Source organism: Panthera pardus, unplaced genomic scaffold, assembly GCF_024362965.1.
Source record: "Panthera pardus isolate Hobbes unplaced genomic scaffold, ASM2436296v1 HiC_scaffold_3, whole genome shotgun sequence".
NCBI classification, from domain to species: domain Eukaryota; kingdom Metazoa; phylum Chordata; class Mammalia; order Carnivora; family Felidae; genus Panthera; species Panthera pardus.
Genome location: NW_026526876.1, coordinates 26044821 through 26065610, shown reverse-complemented (window position 1 = coordinate 26065610; position 20790 = coordinate 26044821). Strand labels below are relative to the sequence as shown.

At 54.4% G+C, this 20790-nt stretch overlaps 1 protein-coding gene across 2 annotated transcripts in view; it reads right to left on the bottom strand.

Moving 5' to 3' along the window:
• Nucleotides 1-17073, bottom strand: part of CACNG5 (calcium voltage-gated channel auxiliary subunit gamma 5) — a 40998-nt gene extending 23925 nt beyond the window's left edge. Inside the window, exon 1 of one of the 2 annotated variants that reach the window (XM_053892794.1) lies at nucleotides 16909-17073. The gene's annotated coding sequence lies outside the window, so the exon portion shown is untranslated. The remainder of the gene's footprint in view (nucleotides 1-16908) is intronic. The other variant, XM_053892793.1, reaches the window with a different exon arrangement.
• Nucleotides 17074-20790: the final 3717 nt, after the last annotated feature.

The window sequence follows — 20790 nt, the reverse complement described above, 5'->3', positions numbered from 1 at the left end:
CTAATGGTGTGTGGCATGCACGTGCCTCCCCTCGCTCCAGCGCCCCATCTCCCGCCCTTGTCCCATGCGGTCCGGCCCTGCCCCAAGTCCTAGGTCACACAGACGGCAGGCCAGGTTGTTGCGGGCCCAGGAACAACACCCACGAGCCCGGAGTCCTAGGCCTCCCGGATGTTAACGCAGAAAGGACGATGTATCAGCCACCACAGGGTGACAGCCCGGAACAAGACGGGCAAGGACAGAGAAGCATAGAAGGGGACAAGGCATTTCCCTGAGGAGTCAGTTCTCAGCATGATGCTTTCTGTTCCCCTCCTGCCCCCGTGACCGGAGATGAGCCAATGTCTGGGCCAACCTGCGGGCCCTGATGTCCTGGTTGTGAGCGTGGCCCTCCCTGTGAGTCAGGGGGCCCGTGGCCGCATGGATGTGGAATGAAGTCCATTGGCCGTCTCGGTCCTGGGAGGAGGCCCAGTGGTCCCTGGAAATCTGTGCCCCAGCTGAGGCCTCATGACCTTTGAGAGATGAAGTCAAAATGCTTACAGCATTTTTAAACAGATTTTAATCACGTTTAAAATTTTTTGTTTATGTTTATTTACTTATTGAGAGACAGAGACAGAGACAGAGAGAGGGAGAGAGAGCAAGCCAGGGAGGGAGAGAGAGAAATCCCAAGCAGACTCCTTGCTGTCAGCACAGAGCCCGACGTGGGGCTCCAACTCACAAACTGTGAGATCATGATCTGAGCCAAAACCAAGAGTTGGATGCTTAACTGACTGAGCCACCCAGGCGCCTCTTAAAACAGATTTTAATATTTCCTGATTGGATGACAAAGTAAAAACCAGGGGAGAGAACTCAGGGCCGAGAAGGAGGGGTCCTACCATTTACGGCACCCCCTTGGGACGGTAGGTGACAAGACTGCCCTCCCTCCTTTTCAGCCGGCGACACACCTCACAGGCCTGAGAGCCATCAGCCATGGGGAAGCCCTGGTCTGGAAAACGAAGCGCAAAGCAGGATGAGCCTGACTCTCGTTCTGGCTCTGGCTGCTCAGTTCATAATGCCACTGGCCCACATGGTCAAGGCCGGCCCAGACGTGCAAGCGTGGGCTCTGGGGCCTCAGGCAATGCGCTGAGCCTCTCAGAGTCTCATCAATAATACAGGAATGATCGCTCCTTTACAGAGTGGCGGTGAGGATTCCGTGACATAAAGTAGGTCATGGGCCCTCCGCCCGTCTTCATCTTTATTCCTTGATCTAGAAAGGAAGCGAGACTGGCCACGAAGGAGGTGGATCCCAGTGGGGAAAATATTCAGGGTAACAAGATGGCGCTGATGGGCTGGGAGCAATTCGTGAGGAAACTGGTGGGCATCTCCCTTGAAAACTAGCCTTGGTAACTGTCTCCAGCTGAATAAGGCAGAGATTGAGGTGGGACTCCGAAGGGCTGGGAGGTACAGAAACCTTCAGGGACTGCTGAAGTGCCTGCTCTCTAGGAAGTTGGGTCAGGAACTGAGAGGAGAAAAGAGAACGGCATTCCCTAGGGCCTCTACAAGAGTCCCACAGCCAGACAGGATAGAAGAGGACGCAACCTCAAACCCTTATTAAACCAGGGGTCCTGAATCCCTGCTGCCTATTAGTATCACCTGGGGGGCTTAAAAGAAATCCCAATGCTGGGTTGTTTCTAAGACCAATTACATCCTACTCTCTGGTTGGATGGGGGTGGGGCGAGGCATCAATACTTAAACAGAATTCCACGTGATTCCAATATGTGGCCAAGGTTGAGAGCCACTAACCAACAAGGGGACCCTCACAAGCCTGGTTTGTTTTCAGTGCAAGGTGGACCAGAGCAGAATTATCCAATATGGCAGCCACCAGCCACATGTGACTCTGGAACACTTTGCAACGTGGCCAGTCCAAGCTGAGACGTGCTGTCAGTACAAAATACGCACCAGACTTCTAAGACTTACTACAGGGGAAGAACGTAAAATATCTCATTGGTGGTCTTTAAAACATTGATTACATGTTGATGGGGAGCCTGGGTGGCTCAATCGGTTGGGAGTCCGACTTTGGCTTGGGTCATGAACTCATGGCTCGTGGGTTTGAGCCCCGCGCTGGACTCTGCTGACAGCGAGAAGCCTGCTTTGGATTCTCTGTCTCCCCCTCTCTTTGCCCCTCCCTTGCCTGTGTGCACGCTCTCTCTCAAAAATAAATAAACATTAAAGAAGAATTAAAAAGGAAACACGTTGGTTATACATTGAAATGGTATACTGAGCTACATAAAATATATTAATTTTACTATGTCTTCATACTTTTTAAATGCGGCTGCAGAAAATTTTAAATGACACGGCTCACGTTCTATTTCTGTTGGGCAGTGCTGGCCTGGAGACTCGCCAATTCAAAATTGTGTTTTCTATAGTTCTATTTGTAAGTTTGTTTCCTCTATTTTTTGACCATAATTGTCTTTAAAACTTTGCCTCATGATTCCATTTATGTTAGGTTCTTGAAATGACAAAAAGGAAGAAATGGAGAATAGATTAGCGGTTGCTGGGATCAGAGACCAGAGTGAGGGCAGGGAGAGGAGGCCAGTGTCAACAGGAGGGACCCTTGTGGTGCGGAAATGAGCTGCATCTAGACGGCGCCCATGTCAATCTTCTGGTTGTGTTGTTTTGTGCTGTAATTCTGCAGGTGTTACCATGGGGGGAACCAGGTAAAGGGTTCAGGGGATCCCTCTGTGTGACTTCTTACAATTGCACGCGAATCTCCAATTAGCTCAAAATAAGAAGCTCAATTAGGAAAAAAAAACAACTCTGGGGCGCCTGGGTTGGCTCAGTCGGTTGAACATCTGACTAGCTCAGGTCACGATCTCACGGCTCGTGAGTTCGAGCCCCGCGTCGGGCTCTGTGCTGACAGCTCGGAGCCCAGAGCCTGTTTCGGATTCTGTGTGTGTGTGTGTGTGTGTCTCTCTCTCTCCCTGCCCTCCCCCATTCACACTCTCTCTTTCTCAAAAATAAATGAAAACATTAAAAAAATTTTTAATTAAAAAAAAAAAAGAAAGAAAAAACAACTTCACCTCTGAAACAGTAACCCTCAGACTCTGCTGGCAACAGAATAAAGTGGGGGTGCCCCTTATGGAAAGCCACCGGGCAACACACATCCAGCCTTAATTACGTTCACTGCTCTCAGTCCCAAAAATTCTCCTTCTGGGAACTGCTGCTAAGGAAATAGATATAAATACAAGTGCAAAAATACACAAAGGTGTTTATTCACTGTTGTTTGTAGTAGCAAAATGCTCAGAACCACCAAAATGCCTTTCTGGAGGGAGGGGTTATATATGAACTGCGGCTTTATCCACCCAGCGGACTCTCATGTTGCCGCTGAAGGAAATGACAGTAGGACGATGTTAAATGAGGAATAAGTGCGGCAAAAATACTGATGATTTGTTTGCTAATTTGCAAAACAAGAACCTGAGATGGAAAATATAAAAATATTAAGAGTGATGCTTTGATAGTAAGATCATGGATGAATTTTTTTCTTTCTACTTTACTGTTTATTTTCCCCAAACTTGTTTAATAAATATGTGCCACATTTTATTTTATTTTAATTTTTATTTATTTTTTTTTAACGTTTATTCATTTTTGAGACAGAGAGAGACAGAGCATGAATGGGGGAGGGTCAGAGAGAGGGAGACAGAATCCGAAACAGGCTCCAGGCTCCGAGCTATCAGCACAGAGCCCGATGCGGGGCTCGAACTCACGGACTGCGAGATTATGACCTGAGCCGAAGTCGGACGCTTAACCGACCAAGCCACCCAGGCTCCCCGATGCGCCACATTTTAAAAATAACATAATGATCTTTTCCCCCTTTTTTTAATTACCTGTCTTCCTGAAGCTAAGGGACAAGGTCGACTGGGTAAGACGGTAGGTGGCTGACTCGCCCCCTGCTGGCTGACTGTGGTGGTGCAGCATGGGGCCCGGGGGGGGGGGGGGGGTGGGGGTGGGGGTGGGGGTGGATGGGTTTTCATTCTCCTTTCTTTCCTAGGGGCGGTACCAGAGATCTCTAACACCCCCACCCAAAAATACAGAGTCGGAGAGAGGAAGGAAGGCTGCCTCTTTCCACTTTTCTGAATTTCCCAATGTGCTATAATAAGCACAGATACATATATACGACCTTTAACTTAAAAATTAACAAAAGATGACCTATATATAAAGAAAAATACATATTTTAAACCAGAGCAGCTTCATGGCAGAGGTAGGCTGACAGTGAATTCTCTCCCCTCTCCTGGGAATGGCCTCCCCTGCTTCTTCCTGGGGCATAAGCCAGCCAGCCCCAGGCTCTTGCGATGTTCTATTTTTATTTTCATTATTTAACTGTGTCCCATATACACTGCTAAGTGGAGTGTTCAGTTCCATAGCTTAATGGACAACTGACCTCAGTCTGCAATGCCCAAGTCACATGGAACTCTGCAGGCCACTAATGGGGTCCTCAGGCCCCCATCCCCTGTCAATTTCAGTGCCTGGCTGAGAGCAGCAGAAATGGGGCTGCCTGGGGCGGCGGGGGGTACAAGGACAGCGTGAAGCAAGCAGCCGCACCAGCATGGGAATGCTGGGGAGTCCGGCAGACCTGTGGACGCTCTCTGGATGAATCTGTGGCCCATGAGTGGCTCACGGGTTAAAGGCGGGACGGACTACTGACTTGCTTTCTCACCTCTACTAGCTTGTTGATGATTGACCGAACTCAGCTGCTCGCCAGACTGGCAGGGAGCTGTCCTGGGACCCACCTCCTAGAGGAAGAACGGGTTTTAATTCTTCTATCTCATCTTCTTTCTTGCTTATTTGACTCTGCACCTTCATAGTCTGACCTTCTGATCCCACAGAGGTTACACACCCAGAGAGACCTGGGGTCAGCCGTCAGGCAAACAGGGAGAAAGCACAGGGTGCAGAAGTGTTTGCTGATCGACTGATTGCACTGACCTTGACTCTCAGCATTAATGATGTTTTTAACAAATGCTTTCATACAGGTTTGTGACCTCCCTGGATTCTCCTATCGAGCCTCGGAAGATGGTGTTATGGAGGGCATGATTCATTCTGCAGGCGGGAAAAGCAAGGTTGAGAGAGGTGTTCGGCCCAGGGAGGACTTGACGTTGCATCCTCTGGGGTACAGTCCTCTGCCTGTGTTCACCCCATTCTCCCCCGCAAAGAGGCAGGGTGCTTTCCCACGCAGACCCCAGGACAGAGCCCTGGGAGGCCGCTCAGCCAGGAAGTGCAATCCCCAGGACTCAGTGTTAGGGGTCCCCTGAGCTGACCGGTGCTGGACCTGCCCCTCCCGGGGGTAGGAACCGGGCACAGCGGGCTGTTTCTGCCTCCCACCCCGGGCTGACTTCACTCCCTTCCGCAGCCCCTCCTGCCCCGTGTGGTGTCCTGGGGCCCCTCACGTGATGAGTGCTCCTCACCCTTCTCACAACAACACATCCGTCAGGAGGGAGACAGACGTTCCGGTCCAGAGGCAAGTGAGAGGGTGTGGGAGGAATCAATAGTGGAGAATGATGTCTCTATATTGTGCCTTCTGTGCTTTATTTCCCTCCACAGAAGCAGGACAGAAAACAAATGCTGGCTGTGGTTTTGATATGAATCGATCTTGAAGCTGGGTGAACCCAGTGGTGTGCCCTTAATGGCCAGCCGTTGCCTGCTGGCCCTTGGGTTGACAACTAGTTCTCAATCAGTGTGCAAGGGCCACCCACTTATCTGATTTGGACGCCCTGGCTCCTCTCTGCTCACAGCACCGGGGTCTGCTCAGCAGAGTCTGAACGGGTCACCAGCTGATGGGGGTGGTGGTAAAGGGAGAAGGTTAAAGAAGGGAGGCAGGGCTCCTACCATAGCCCCAAACCCATCTCTCTTGCAGAGATAAAATTCCTACCTGCCTTGGGCTCAAGTACCTTCAAAACTGAGCTGAAATCCAACGGGTACAAATAGCATCATCAGCCAGTAACACTTTAGTCTGAATTTGTAGAGACATGTTCTCAATGGAGACAGTCACAGCACCTATTTTAGGAACATAATGAGGAGTGCATGAAGTGACTCACACTCAGGGCCCAGCCCACACCTGGCACCATCATCAGCCAAGGTCTGGTCTTGAGTCTCCAGCCCCCCAGTTTGCATGGCATACTATGTGCTCTCATCTGGACATTTTAATTAACCTCTTAGGCCCTCCATCTTCTCAACTAGGAACTTGAGATAATACTTCTGGTGCAGGTGCTAAGAGGATGAAACACAGTAGAGTATGCGGGGCTTGAAACAGCTCCTGGCACTCAGCAGCTGCTTACCCCTCAAGCTTCTGGAAGTTTCCTGGGGAAGGAGGAGGAGGGAAGGCAGAGGGGTGCCTGGAAATCTGGAGCAATGTCCCACAGAAGGTTTCAGGGAGGGGCAGCATGTCAGCCAAGGATACAGAGGGCTGGGAGGGGGCTCCCACCTTGGGGGCCCTTTTAATTGTGCCCTCAGGGGGCAATCAATGCCCCCAGAGCAAAGGAAGCATGAGAGGCGGAAGGACCCACCCCCTGCAAATTCAGACCCCGGGGCTGTGTCCCAAGAAGTTCCCAAAATCAAGTGTCCTTCATTCAGATTTGCTCTGGGTTCAAATCCCCGCTCTGTCACTTTAGCTCAGTGACGTCGGGTACGTTGTCTTTACCTGCCTGTACCTCAGTTTCTACATCTATAAAGAGATGATAAAAATAAAGACCTAGGGCCCCCTCAGGGATGGGTGTGAGGACTAGTAACCTAGCATCGTGGCCCAGCCCAGAGGGGCCTCTGCATTCGGGCTTGCTCTGATCATAATTCCACCATGGTTCTACCGACATGCACCGTCACTGCGGCTAGAGTTGCACCCTAGAACTCCCTGTGCGGCTTCCGCATCTGAAGGTGGGTAGGGATTCCTGCTACAAATGCTCTCGATTGTTGAAGCCCAGAAAGGGTTGTGGCCAGCCCACCCACAACTTCTACAGCTGACAAGGCCTTCCCCTGGAATGAGGGCCTCGGATCTGGACCTGGGCTTGGGCAGCAAGCTGACCCGGGAGGTCCCAGGTTCACTTCTGCCGGGCCCCCATTGAGCAGGTGAGGCAGAGCACTTGACCAACGCAGGGAGGGGAAGCCAGGGGGAAGCATGTATTCGTGAACTTTTGCATTGACCAGGCAGTATTCCAGCTGCTTCTCTAGACATCAGTCTCACTCAGTTGTCGTGATACTCTGTGACTGCCGCCTTGACGTTCCCCATTCATGTGCGTCTGAGGCTCAGAGAGGACGTGTGCCAGCCTGAGGTCACACAGACAGGGAGAGAGGTAGGTGTGGGCTCTGTGCCTGCCTTCTGACACCACAAAGCCCCAGTGTCTCCACCGCACCAAACAGGAGTGGACTCCAGGAGGGTCAGGTTGTGTGGCCTGGGTTACCAGGGTTACTACCTAGGAGAAGGGTCAAGATTCCTGCAATGGGGCAGAAGCAAGGCCAGAGGTGGTCTCAGAGTAGCTCTGGAGTTGAAAGTGAGTGGGGACAGCTATCCTGATGCAGGTGTGGAAAAAATAAAGGCATTTTCCATGCACACAGCAAATCCCGCCTACCCTCTTCAGGAGACAGCATCCCCTCCGGGAAATAACGGGGCGGGGGCGGGGGCCCTCCTGACCACATCACTCACAGCCCACGCCCTGGGCTCCATCAAAGAGGTGCCTTGTGCCCTGGCAGGATGGAGTTGGCTTTGGTGCTCCACACTTGCTAGCCCCAGAGCACCTGGCATTCTCCTGAAAAGCAAGGAGGCTGACCAAGGCGCCTTGGGTCTCCAGGATGAGGACGTACAAGTGAAGGTCACCCGCCGGGGAACAGCCACCTATTTTGAGAGCAAGTGAGATGAGAGCAAGCACCTATTTTGAGAGCAAGAGAGCAAGCAAGAAGTCGCTTGCCTCCCAGGGCGATGGCTGGCGGTGGGTGTTGTCTGAATGTATTATCCCATGGAGGAAGGCACTGCTTCCTGGCATGCCAACGCTTCCTGCTCATGGCTGCCAGGATGATGCTCCCGGTGCCACACTCGGTGGGACCTCTGTTTGGAGGGCAAGCCATGCGAGGCAGGGGAATGCCAGGTGCAAAGTCAGGAGCCAGGAACAGAGCGACGTTCCTAGGAAGCTTGAACCCAAGACCCTGGCCTCCTGCGAGCACTGGAAGAGAAGAGGTTCACCGTCAAGAGCGCAGAGCACGTGAGCTCAAGCTCTGGCTCTCCCTGTGAACAGCTGCGTGACCTTGGACAACTTGCTTAACTGCGCTGAGCTCCCATGTTCATAGAACCTGGGAAACCATAGTTAAAAAGCTCTTGAGCTGAAAACAGGTGTTCAAAGGCTGGTATGTGAATATTCAGAGCAGCATTATTCATACTATTGCCAAGGGAGAGACCTAAACAAATGTCCGTCAATGAACGAACAGATACACGAAATGTGGCATATCCACACAACGGAATATCATCCAGCCCTAAAAAGGCACGAAGCACTGACATTGCACGGGTGAACGTGGAAAGCATCACGCCGAGCGAAAGAAGCCGGACACAAAAGGCCACACGCTGTAGGGTTCCATTTACATGCAATGTCCACAAGAGGTAAATGCATGGGGACAGAAAGCAGATGTGTGGCTGCCGGGGACTTGGCGGAGGGACTTGGTGGGTGGGTTTCCCTTGGGGATGATGAAAATGTTCCGGAATTAGAAGGTGGTGATGGTTGCTCAGTGTTTCAATGTACTAAGTGCCACTGACTTGTGCGCTTTAAGGTGGTTAAGATGGGACATTTTACGTTATGTGTATTTCGCCACGAACCCCCTGAGGATTGCATCTATTTACATCAAAGAGCACGACTCACCACACAATTTAAGGAGTGCAGGCCAGAAGTGTGTGCATACAAGCAACTGTTTTGCGGGGACAGTGGGGGTTGCCGAGTGGATCAGAGGAGGTCTAGACACGAGGTGCTGGGCACACAGCCGGCGCAAAGTAACTGCTCAGCAAACTCCAGCCTCCCTCCCGGTTTTGCCTCGCGTCGGAGAACTCGGCCTCTGTTGGCCACGCCTTTTACCCACCACACGGTCCTGCGGCCGCGGGGCAGGTGGGACATGTTTTTAAGGTCTTGTCACTGCACATTTGGGAGCAGATACTCCGCTGCTTCCAGGAGCAGCCCGAGACCTCGTGCCCCGGACCCCAGGGACAGAAGTCCCGAACTTGCCTTTAACGCCCGGGAACTGACCTCTGGGAGGTATTGTGAATGCCACTGGTGAACACAAGCTTCGTGGGCGAGAGCAGATCTGCAAAGGGCAGGGGAAGCACTGGGCACGGATTCCTGTAACCAGCGGGAGTGAAGGTCATTAAACAGGTAGAAGGCACCACTTGGCAAGCCCCTGACCTAGTGGGGAAGCAGGGAGGAATGGATGCTGGCGGTCCTGGGGGCAAGTAGGCTGATGGAGGTGTGCTGGGAATGCTGCAGAAGCACAAACAAGGGTCCCTAGCTAAGGAACATCTGGGAAGGCTTCCTGGAGGAAGTGACCCCTGAGCTGAGTCCATTACGTCCCCTTGGTTCCTGTCTGGTGAAGTGTTTTTGCTTTAAAAAAATTTTGTAAGTTCATTTATTTTTGAGAAAGAGAGAGAGGGGGGTGCAGAGAGCGGGGGAGACACAGAATCTGTAGCAGGTGCCAGGCTCTGAGCTATCAGCACGGAGTCTGATGTGGGGCTCGAACTCACGAATGGTGAGATCATGACCTGAGCTGATGTCAGACGCTTAACCAACCGAGCTACCCAGGTGCCCCAAAGTGTTTTTGGTTTAAATGAAGGGAAGGAGAAGACAATTTTGGAAGAGTCAGACCCTGGGCCCGGTGACTTGGAAACATTTCCCTTTTTACAAATTCCAAGGATCTCAGAAAGGCCATTGGGCTCCTTGGGTTTAAATTGTGGCTCTACCCCCTATGCTGTGGCTGACTTCGGGCAAGCTAACTCACCTCTCTGTGCCTCAGTTTCTTTGCCTATGAAATATGGTTAACGGTAATGACCTCATAGAGCTGCCTGGCAGTTAGACAAAGTCAGCATGGGAGGCCCAGAGCAGGGGACACGTATGGGAGCAATGATTATATTCACTGCCTTTACACTTGATCTTGCCGTCGGTGCCAAGGTCACCAACAAGGCACCTAGAAGGATCCGCTGGGCTCAGCTTTCAGCAGAACCTCTTTCAGACATCACGAAGAGGGTGTGACAGGCTCCGTGTCCACAGGGCCAGGAAGACAAAGCGAGAGGCCACCACATACTGGGCATATTTTGCTGTCTGACGTCGTATGATGTCTGTTGTCTCCCTTTTAATTTTATCATTGCACCAACCCTGCACGCTAACTCCTCTGCCCTTCATTTTACAGTTCAGGAAAGTGAGGTTCAAAGAGGTAAAATCACGTGCCCAAGGTTGCATGGAGCGATGACGGAGCTCCTTCCATCCACTGCCCAGCATGGGGGCGGGGGCATTCACGATGGGAGCCTAGGTTTACACCCCCACGCCAATGCTTACCAGACAAGCCCGGTCCCCGGTCTGCAAAGGGACACGACAGCACGGTGTATCTCGTAAGGACTGGACAGCAGGAACCTTACATGAGACCTTGCATGTGATAAGCACCCAATAGAGGCTAGTTGCTATTACTGTTACAGTCATCCCTGCTGTCTCCTCTTAACGGGAGGACTACCCGGGACCCATGCTCTCGAGGGGGTCTGTCTCTGGGATGGACAGCACAGACATGCTGTGGCTCATCATCTCAGGTCCCCAGAGTGTCCCCCTTCCCCGACGCGGGCTCTCCCGCTTGAGACAGGGAACCAAGCCTGCCCAGCCAAGCCCTCCATGCCAAGCTCCTGGTGCGGCCCCTGCCTTTTGCTCGAGAATCCCCACCGGGAGGGCAGCTGGAATACTGCCATATTCCAAGGGTTCTTGCCTCCTTGACCTAGGGCCAGCTGGCAGCTGGCTCCTTTCCACGCAAGAGCAACACCCTCCATCCAACCCCCCCACTCCCAGCCCGTGCCAGCTGCCTCAGTTTCCGCCCTTGGGCAAGTGCCTGAGTCAATGACATGCTGTCTCCCTCCGTGAGGGCCTCGTGCATGTCCAGACTCCTGGGAGCAGGAACGCCTCCCGCAGCATCCTTGCTGGGTGGTGATCCAGGCAGCCTGACCTTGAACTCTGGGAGGCGGGGGAACCCCACATTGGGCAGCAACACCAAGGAAGCAGAAGGGTGCCTGAGGCTTCACCAGCGCTACCCCTGCCCCCCCTAACATCTTTCCCTTTCCCATTCAGAGTCTGCTCTCTGGAATTACGCACAATGAGTCTCATTTCCCAATTGTTCTGCCCTAACACAACTACTTCAAAAACAAGAAAATAAAAACAGTAAACAAGGAGGGTCATCAAAACTTGGTGACCTCCTTCCAAAGTGTAGCCCTTGAAGTGTCGTGTCCCTCCTTCCCTCCCAAGACTTTTCTCTCCCCTTTTAATGCCTCCATGTCCTCGGCTGCCGGCACAGAGCTGCACAGGGAGAGCCTGCCTCCTTGAACGTCAGAGACACCTGGGGTCCGTCCCTGCTTTACCGCTTACCAGCCCTGTGATTTCAGGGAAGTTGTTTTATGTTTCTGGCTCCATTTCCTCAGCCCTCAGAGGGGGAGAGGGAGAGGGGAGAGGGAGAGGGAGAGGGAGAGAGGAGAGGAAGAAGGAGAGGGGAGAGGGAGAGGGGAGAGGAAGAGGGGAGAGGGAGGGGGAGAGGGGAAAGGAAGAAGGGAGAGGAAGAGGAAGAGGGGAGAGGAAGAGGGGAGAGGAAGAGGGAGAGGAGGAGGGGAGAGGAAGAGGGAAGAGGAAGAGGAAGAGGAAGAAGGGAGGGGGAGAGAAAGAGGGGAGAGGGAGAGGGGAGAGGGAGAAGGGAGAGGGAGAAGGGAGAGGGAGAGAGAGGGGAGGGGGAGAGGAAGAAGGGAGAGGAAGAGGAAGAGGGGAGAGGAAGAGGGGAGAGGAAGAGGGGAGAGGAAGAGGGGAGAGGAAGAGGAAGAGGGGAGAGGAAGAGGGGAGAGGAAGAGGGGAGGGGGAGAGGAAGAGGGGAGGGGGAGAGGAAGAGGGCAGAGGGAGAGGGGACAGGGAGAGGGGAGAGGGAGAAGGGAGCTGGAGGGCTGAACTTCTCTTGACCTCCGGAGATATTGGCCTTGACCTCACCAGATGGCGTTGCTGCAGCTCAGTGAATAGATGCACTTGTCCAGAACAAGAGCCTGGAGCTGGGAGAAAGGGGGGAGGGGATTCTGCCTGCCCTCTGGCTTCCCACTGGCACGTGCATGGAGAAGGGGGACACACGAGCTGGCACGGGCAGCGGGAGGGGCTGAGGACAGGGCACGAGTCCTGCAAAAGCCGAGGCTCAGGGAGGTTCTGGGACTAGCCCACGGCCACACACAGCTACCCAGTGACTGGGCCTGGATCTGAACTCCCCTCCGTGTGGTTCCAAAGTCCGCTGCCACCCGGCCACCTCTGTCCTCCTTGCTCTTGGACTGTCTCTTGCCCCTGCCTGGAAGGCTCTCTCCCCAGATCTCTGCCTCACTTTCTTCCTCCTCCTTCTCCAGCCTCTTGGTCACACCGGGTAGGAGCCCCTTTGAAAACGGCACCCCCACCTCCACCCTCCAAACCTCCCGCCCTGCCTTGTCCTTCTCTCTAGCATTTTCACAGACAGCCTACTAAATTTTTCCCTCGTGAGCATATTTATTGTTCATCTCCCTCTTCAGCACTCTTGCTCCTCAGGGAACGGGACTGAATTTTGTCTGTTCTGCTCAGAGCTGTATCCCCAGTGGTTCTCAGCTATGGGCGAGTCTGCCCCCCTCCCCCTCCAGGGGACGCTTGGCAATGTCTGGAGGCATCTGTGGTTGTCGCCATGGGAGGGGGGATGCTACTGCATTTAGTGGGCAGAGGCCAGGGACGCTACTAAACATCCTACAACACGCAGGACAGCCCCTGCCATAGAATAATCTGGCCCCGAAAGCCAGTCATACCGCATTTGTATTTTCATCACAGAGTAGTCATCACCATGTACACAGTAGGTGCTCAATAAATGACTGTGCTGGAATGAAGAGTTGCTGCCGTTATCATCATCATCCAAGAACAGACAGCACTGAGACTAATCTTCAAGAACGCTCATCAAACTGGGCGCCTGGGTGGCTCAGTCAGTTAACAGTCCAACTTCAGCTTATGGTTCGTGGGTTCGAGCCTGGCACCGGGCTCCGTGTGGACGTGCAGAGCCTGCTTGGGATTCTCTCTCTCCTTCTCTCTCTCTCTCTGACCTTCCTGTACTTGTGCACCTGCACGCTGTCTCTCAAAATAAATAAATAAACTGAAAAGAAAAGAACGCTCGTCAAACTAATATAACGTTAAATGTCAATTACACCTCAATTTTTTTTTTAAATGGTTGTCATTGGGGAGTTCATGGCCAACAGGTCAGACTGGTGACCTGTAACTTCTCTCTGGTCTCAGCTCTGCTCTCTGCGGTGCTCAGATGGGCTACAAACAGCTCACGGCTATGCGGTCAGGACATATTCCAGGCTCTCTGAGGGCCGGGGTGATGCTGGCCTGCCTCTCCCCGCATCCAGCCTGTCCATGGACCCCCTGGGCAGGGACGGTCAGTTCTCATCCCCGTACCCCCCAAAACTTGCCCCCCCCCACGCCCACCGGGGCAAGGAACCACCTCCACAAGGGAGATCTTTGAGGACCACGTTTGAGGGTGATCCCAGCCGAGCCCTGCACCTCCGGGCCTCTGGCAGCCCAGGAGACTTGTGGGTCTGAGTGAATGATGTGGTTTTTGCTCTTTTGAGGAAGGACGTGGGATGTCCAGGGCATCACAGGAGTTGAAAGGTCCCGTGGTCCTGCTCAGCCCAGGCCTTTTGCTGACCTAACAAATTACCACTGACAGCTTTAAACAGCCAGCATGACGAGCCCAGGCTCTCCAAATGCAGAGAACACCGCCCTAGAATACATTAACCACCACATGGCCGTGTGCCGGGGGGGAAGGGGGAGCGGCAGAAAAGGAAGGAGGCTTTTGCCTTGGGTCTATTTCACCTCTGAAACAGGCTGCAAAGGCCCCACCCCAGGCAGAGGGCTGGAAACCTCTATATAACACCTGCTGCCCCCGCGGGCCACCCACCCCACATTCTCACTGAGAATTCCCACTGGACGTTCACAACCTCCTCTGCCTGCCGCCTGCTCTGCCCCGTCTGCCTGAATCTTTCCTTCCCTCTGGGGCCTCCTTGGGCTCACAACTGGGCCTTGCTCTGTAGACTGAGGCTGCCAAAGCACTTTCTTCTCCCTGTTGCTCTCCCCACCTTCTTTCGTCTCCCCTCTCTCTTCTGCCCTCTCCCTCTCCCCTCGCACACAGGTCCCGAAAGCTTTTAAATGAGTCGCAAGGTTTCATAGCTGACAAATGGGTATGAGGCCATGAGCGAAAGGAAGGAGTCTCTAATGGTGGAATATTAGGCAGCAGGCAGCCAGGGCTGGGGAGACAGGACATTTGGCAGGTGGCAGGCAGGGGTTTTCCTGGTGCCTCTGAAGTCACATGTAGCTGGCCCTGATTCTGCCAGGGAGGAAGGCTGACCCCAATCCAGGATGGAAGGAAAGAGCAGGCACATGACCGGTGACCACCTAGGAATGAGTCAGGAGGCCGTGTGGGCAGGCCCAGGACACTGGTGGCTAGAAGCCAGGGCAGAAGCACGAGCTCTCCGAGAGGCAGGGCTTGGTGGAGACTGGGTTCCAACTCTCGCATCCTCACTTTCTGGGACCCTGAGTCAATCTGTGAGCTACCCTGATACCCAAACTCACACCACCGCCACGCCCCCCCACCCCCACCCCCCCCCCCCCCAATGCTCAGGATGGCATGAGGGATCCTAGCTTCACAGTCACCTCCCACAAGGACAGTGGCTGAGAGTCAGGCTGGGGGCTGGAGGAAGCAGAGACGAGCAGCCCGGAACACCGCCATTGAGCCCGACACTGACATCTGTGTCCCGGCCCCATTCTACAGAAGAGGAAGCTGAGCCTCCAAGTGTTTCTGTGACTCGGCCAAAGTCACAAAGTCAGTGACCCAGCTGGGATTGGAGCCCGTGTTTTCCACCACGACATCAGGCTTGCCTCCTCCAGCCAACTGTGATCAACTCAGCCGACCTCCCCCCTGCGTTCCCCTCCCCCGCCCCAAGTCCCAGAACCCCAGCTCACAGCCTGAGAGTGGCTGAGCTCTCACAAGCCTGCTGCCAGGATGCCAAGGTCTCACCAACTGGACACACGAGGACAGGGCGGCCCTGGCTCCACCCCCCGCCCCTCAGGGTGTCCACTGCCTCCCACAAGTTAAGACGAAGGTAGAAGTTTGGGATGGGGATGCCTTAGGCACCGCTACAAATTTCACCTTTTCTAGGCACCCTGGGGACCTGACCCTGTGACAGGATGCCCCCAGCTCTCTCCAGCCGTCACGTTAGTGGAGAAGTGAGGCACATTTAGGGCTTCTCAGGCAGGCAGAGGACTCTGGGAGGGGTGCTGGCTGTGGTGTCAGCAGAGAGGCACAGCCGATCTGTCACCAAGATGCCTGCGGTCCTGAGATGTCCTGAAGCCAGAATGTCAGCTCGAAACCAAAGTCCCCCCGCCCTCCCTGCAACCCGGGCTGTGAATTCATCAAGCCTCGAGGTTGAGACAGATGAGGGAGTGGCATAATGTGGCCAAGAAGGAAGTCCCAGCTTTTGTTCCCTGGGATGGTGTGGGGCAGGACGGACCACAGGTGACAGCTGGAGTGTGACATCTGTCTCTCACTTGGGAACCCTGTCCTGGGTCCAGCTCTCATCTAGTCGCCGATAATCCCACAAAGTGGGTGAATCCCTTCCTTTCTCTGAACAAGAGCCTCCTCAACCATAAACACGGACGCCGAGGTGGCTGGTGAGTTCTAGAAGGCGGATGAGAGCCCAAGGCTGCACCTGGCCATTGCGACCCCACACCCAGCAGGGTCAGCACTGGGAGGGGCTCGGAACAGGATCCTCTGCCCTCCCCCGCCACGTTCCAGGAATTACCTCTTAAATCCCTCTCGGTCCCAAGAAGTGACCATCTGACTTCGCTTTAAATTTTTTAACGAACTAACCTTCATCAATTGCCCAATGAGGATGAGGGCAAAGGCAGCTCAAGTAATTAAAATGGGGAGGAGGGAGGCTCTGGAGTGACGGGGGGGAATGTTTCGGTGCGTGCCTCGTGGCTTGAGCGCTCACACTCAGCCCCGGCCAGCGGGTCCCCATGCCCGCCACCTTCTGCTCCCCTCCGTGTCCACCTCTGCTCCGCGGCATCTGGCAGGGGCGCTTTCCCTACCCCGCCAGACCCGGGCATCCTCGCCGTCCCCGCGGTCAGGCGGGAGAAGCGGGGAATTCGAGGCACAGGTGGACAGCCCAGCTCAACAGGTAGCGGGGGGGGGGGGGGGGGCTTTCCCTCCCGCATTACGCGGATAATTTCTGCCTGCCCCACTCAAGCCCGTCTTGCGCGTGTGCCCTCAGCTTTGGAGTGGGCAACAAGAACTGCCCAGCAGCGCCGGCGAACAGGGGGCGTCATCTCCTCCCCCGCACATCCCCGACACGCGCGCGCACACACACGGACACACGCGCACACACAGGCGTGGACACGCGCACCCGCCACCACGCGGCCCCTACCTTCCCCGTGCCGGACCTGCATGCGCGCACGCGGGGGGGCAGTGTGGCCGCTGCCCCTGGCTCCGCGGGAATGGGGGGGGGGGCGGCCGCGCGCAGGGGCCGAGGCGCCGGCGGGAGGTCGTCCTCCCCCCCACCCCCCACCGCCACCCCGCGCCCCAGGATGGGAGAGCCGGTCTCCCCCACCCTCCCTACCCCGGCTTCCCGGCTCCTACCTCGCTGGAGCGGTCGCGGCCCCCGACCCAGGTCGCAGGTGCCTCGCCGGCTCGGCGCGCCGCGCGGGAGGCTCGGCGCCAGGCTCCCGGGCGCCCGTCCCGTCGCGTCCGGCCGAACCGCTCCGCGCGGGTGACCCAGCAGCCGCCGCAGCCGGAGCCCCGAACTCGCAGAGGGAGGGGCGGGCAGGGGGCGGGGCCGAGGGCGGGGCTTTCCCGCCCCCGCGCGGCGAGCGGAGGGCGGGCCGCGGGACCCTGCGGCTGCTGGGCTCCACCCGGGGAGGTGAGCACGTCTCGGGGAAGCACCTTCGCGGGGTTTGTGGGTGGAAAGTAGGAGCCCGGGGTGGGGGAGGAGAGGCTTCTGGGGCCACATGGGGGTTGACTGAGACCCCCCACCCCCCCCCCCCGACTTTAGTCAGACTTTCAAATCCCAGCTGCTTCTGCTTAGTAATAACTAAGGATAAAAACAGCAACGCCGAGGTCTGCTAGTATTTATTGTTCACTTCCAGTGCCCTGCGGGCTTTTCAGAGCGCTTTGTGTGCATGAAGTTATTTAAAGCCTTCCCAGCAATCCCATTTTACCGCTGAGAAAACTGAGGCCCAGAGAGGTGAAGTGATGTGCCTGAGGACACACGGCTGGAAACTGGCAGGGCCAGCGTTGCAAGTCAGGTCTGTCTGGCTGCAGGATCTGTGCTTTTCAAGACTCTAGTGCTATGCTTGCTTTCTGTAGCATTAAGCAGATTGCTCGCCCCTCTGCACCGTGAGTGGAAACACATATACAGTACATGGTAGCAACCAACATTTTTAATTTCTTCCTTCTTCACTTTGTATGTGTCCTTCATTCCCTGGGCCCTGGACACTCAGTAGGTGCTCAATAAATATTTGTGACTTGATGGCTAATTTGAAAGCTGCGTCTGGGGCCAAGGTGGCCCGTCCGGTCAGATTGGATACTGGCACCCAAGGGTTACCCATTCTGGCCTGAATACTAGCCCACCTTCACTTCTCTGCAACGGCAGCCTGACCTGTAGCCTTGTCCAGTATGTGTGTGTGTGGGGGGGGGGGGGGCTTGCTCACAGACCAGCAGCTCCGGAATCTGCTCTGAGTAGGAGGCGCCTCCCTGCAAGGATGAATCTCCAGGATGTAAGCTTGTCCAGCCAGGCCATAGGGAGGTTCTGCTCCGGGGGGTCAGTAAAATTTCTGTAGACAATGAAACGGTCAAAGACATGGGCTATCTATGCGTTCGGGGGGCAAAGGTAGCTCGCCAATAACAAGACATCAGCAATGAACATGTTTGTTGAAAACTGTAAGGCAGGAGCCCTTTTGCTGCTGAGATCTGACCTGGGCATCACGGGAAAACATTGTCGCGTGTGAATGGGACCATGTGGGGCTGGGACAACTGAAGGTTTTTGGGGAAGTATACCCCCACATTTCTGTTCACAGTATTTTAGGCCTAAAAAATTCCCAGCTTTTTCCTCTCTTCTCCTACTTCCCCAAGAGCGCTCCCCCGCAGCCCCTAGAACTTGCTCAGGAGGAAAGGCCTCTTACCCTTGGACGGCTGTCCACGTCTCTCAAACCCTCAATGCCCAGCAGCCCCAAACTCCTCCAGATGTGCTGGTCCCTTCTGCTTGGCTTGCCCTCTTTTCCACGGGGAAAACTCCCACAAATTCTCCAAGACCTTACTCATTACCCAGTTTGCTGTCTCTGACCCAGTAATTAATTTCTCCTTCTCTCGTCTGGACTCAGGAGACTTCTCTTGCTGTCACCAGTGTAGCAATGGCGAGTTTACTGGCAGTCTCCCCGGCTGTGCCTGTGAGCTCCTCGAAGGCAGAAGGACTGGCACATAGTAGGGGCACAGTGAGTATTTGCTGAAGGAATGGGTATCAGTAAGACGGATGTTCCCAGGACTGAAGCTTTTCAGGGAAAACAAATCAGCAAACAGACACGCTGGCGGAGCTGGTTCGGTGCTATGAAAAGATGAAACACGGACACTGCGGCCAGGAGGTGTGTCTTTCTCAAGGTCTGCGTTTAACATTCCCAGCAAAGGTCAGAGATCCTGCCCGGGGTTCTGTGTTGTACAGGGTCACCCCGGCTGGACAGCAGCCATGGCCTCAGGCAACTGAAGAGCGTACGCGTGTTGGGGGTGGTGGTGGAAGCAGACTGCCTGGGGGTGGGTGTGAGGGTATGAGGGTGGGAATGGCAGGTGGAGTGGACTCTCCTGTGGGCCGATGGAAGGACGCCGGAATGCCACCTGCTCCCCAGATCAGCTCCCTCTTTGATCTGTGTGACGCTTGTGTTCCAAGTCATCCTGCAATGCCCAAGATAAAGCAACAGACCCATTGCCTGCAGAAAGCACTCTTTAAAAGGAAAATCGGTTTCTGGGGGTGCTCACAGTCTCCTCCCCTGCCATTCTGCCCGAGGCAAGTGAGGATACCTCAGGAGATGCGAGGGTGAGCAAAAAAGGACTTGGATTAGATGGCATGAGGTCTTCAGCCTCATTCTGCCCCTCACAAGCTGTGTGACCTTGGACATGATACTTAACTCCTCTGAGTTTTGGTTTACTCCTCAATAATCAGGGCTGACTTCACGGGCGTGTGATGTGTGCAGTCCCACGGACCTGCTCGTTCTTCACAATACCCTGTGCCTGGTTTCACGGTCTGCTTTTACCATCTCGAAGTCCTTTCTCAGTTTGGAACAAGGGGCAGCATTTTCATTTTGCACTGGACCCCGCAAATTACGTAGCTGGCACTGGTGCTAACACCCACCTCCCTGGGTTATTGTGACACTTCGCTGAGATCGTGTTGGCACACATGTCTCACACACAAGCTCTCAGAAGCAGTTAGCTGCCCTTTGTCTGATCTGGGTCTTAAAGATGAATAGAAGTTCACCCGGTAGACAAAGGCATATGGGAAAGCAGTTTCAGGCTTAGGGGCCAGCATGGGCAAAGGTATGAGAATGTGAAAGGTGTGAGGTCAAAGCAAATGGCCTGGGGTAGGGTAGGAGGAGAAAACTGGAGGGACATGTTGGGGCCAGAGTGAAAGGCCTGGTTCTTTTAAGGAGTTGGACCTCAGGCCTGGTTTCTGTGAGCAGAAACCCTGGGAAGGGAGGGCAGGTGGGCACTACATACTGACATTCTTAGCCCAGGGTTGAGCTAATGAGACAGGCAGTGGATGGCGTGCGTGGGAGCCCTGCTTGGAGGCTGCCGATACGACGTGTTTGAAACGCTCCCTGTACACATAATGGGAAAATGCTGTAGGTGTCAAAGCCAGCAGCAGTGGTTGGGGACCTGGGGACTCTGGGCCTGATGAATAATGGAGCAGCCCTTCCTCCCTGGGTCTCTTTTTCCATCCTTTCAATAATTCATACATTCCCCATTGGTTGAGGAGTTTCATAAAACCTCAGCTTTTTCTGAATCCTGGGCCAATTCGAGCAAATCTGAGGGCTTCATGCGTTAGGTCTTAATTAGAAACACACACACACACACACACACACACACACACACACACACGAGCACGTTCAGGTCCTTGTATTCATGTCAAGGAAAATGTCCAGTTATGTCTCAGAGGAGGAAAGGTCCAGTCAGGTCCCCTTAGAGGTAGAGGTGGGGGCTGGGTGCCTTGGGAGGGTTGGACTGATTGGGAAGGTCCACATGATGGAAGTACATATATATATATATATACAAAGTCTCCCAGTAGGAGACTTTGTATATATATATACTTGGGTGTTTGGTGCTCCCCACCCCACAGGAAGAGTTTCCTTTTTTTAAGCGTTTATTTATTTATTTTGGGGGGTGGGGGAGAACATGAGTGGGGGAGGGGCAGAGAGAGGGAATCCCAAGCAGGCTCTGCGCTGTCAAACTCATGAAATCTTGAGATCATGACCTGAGCCG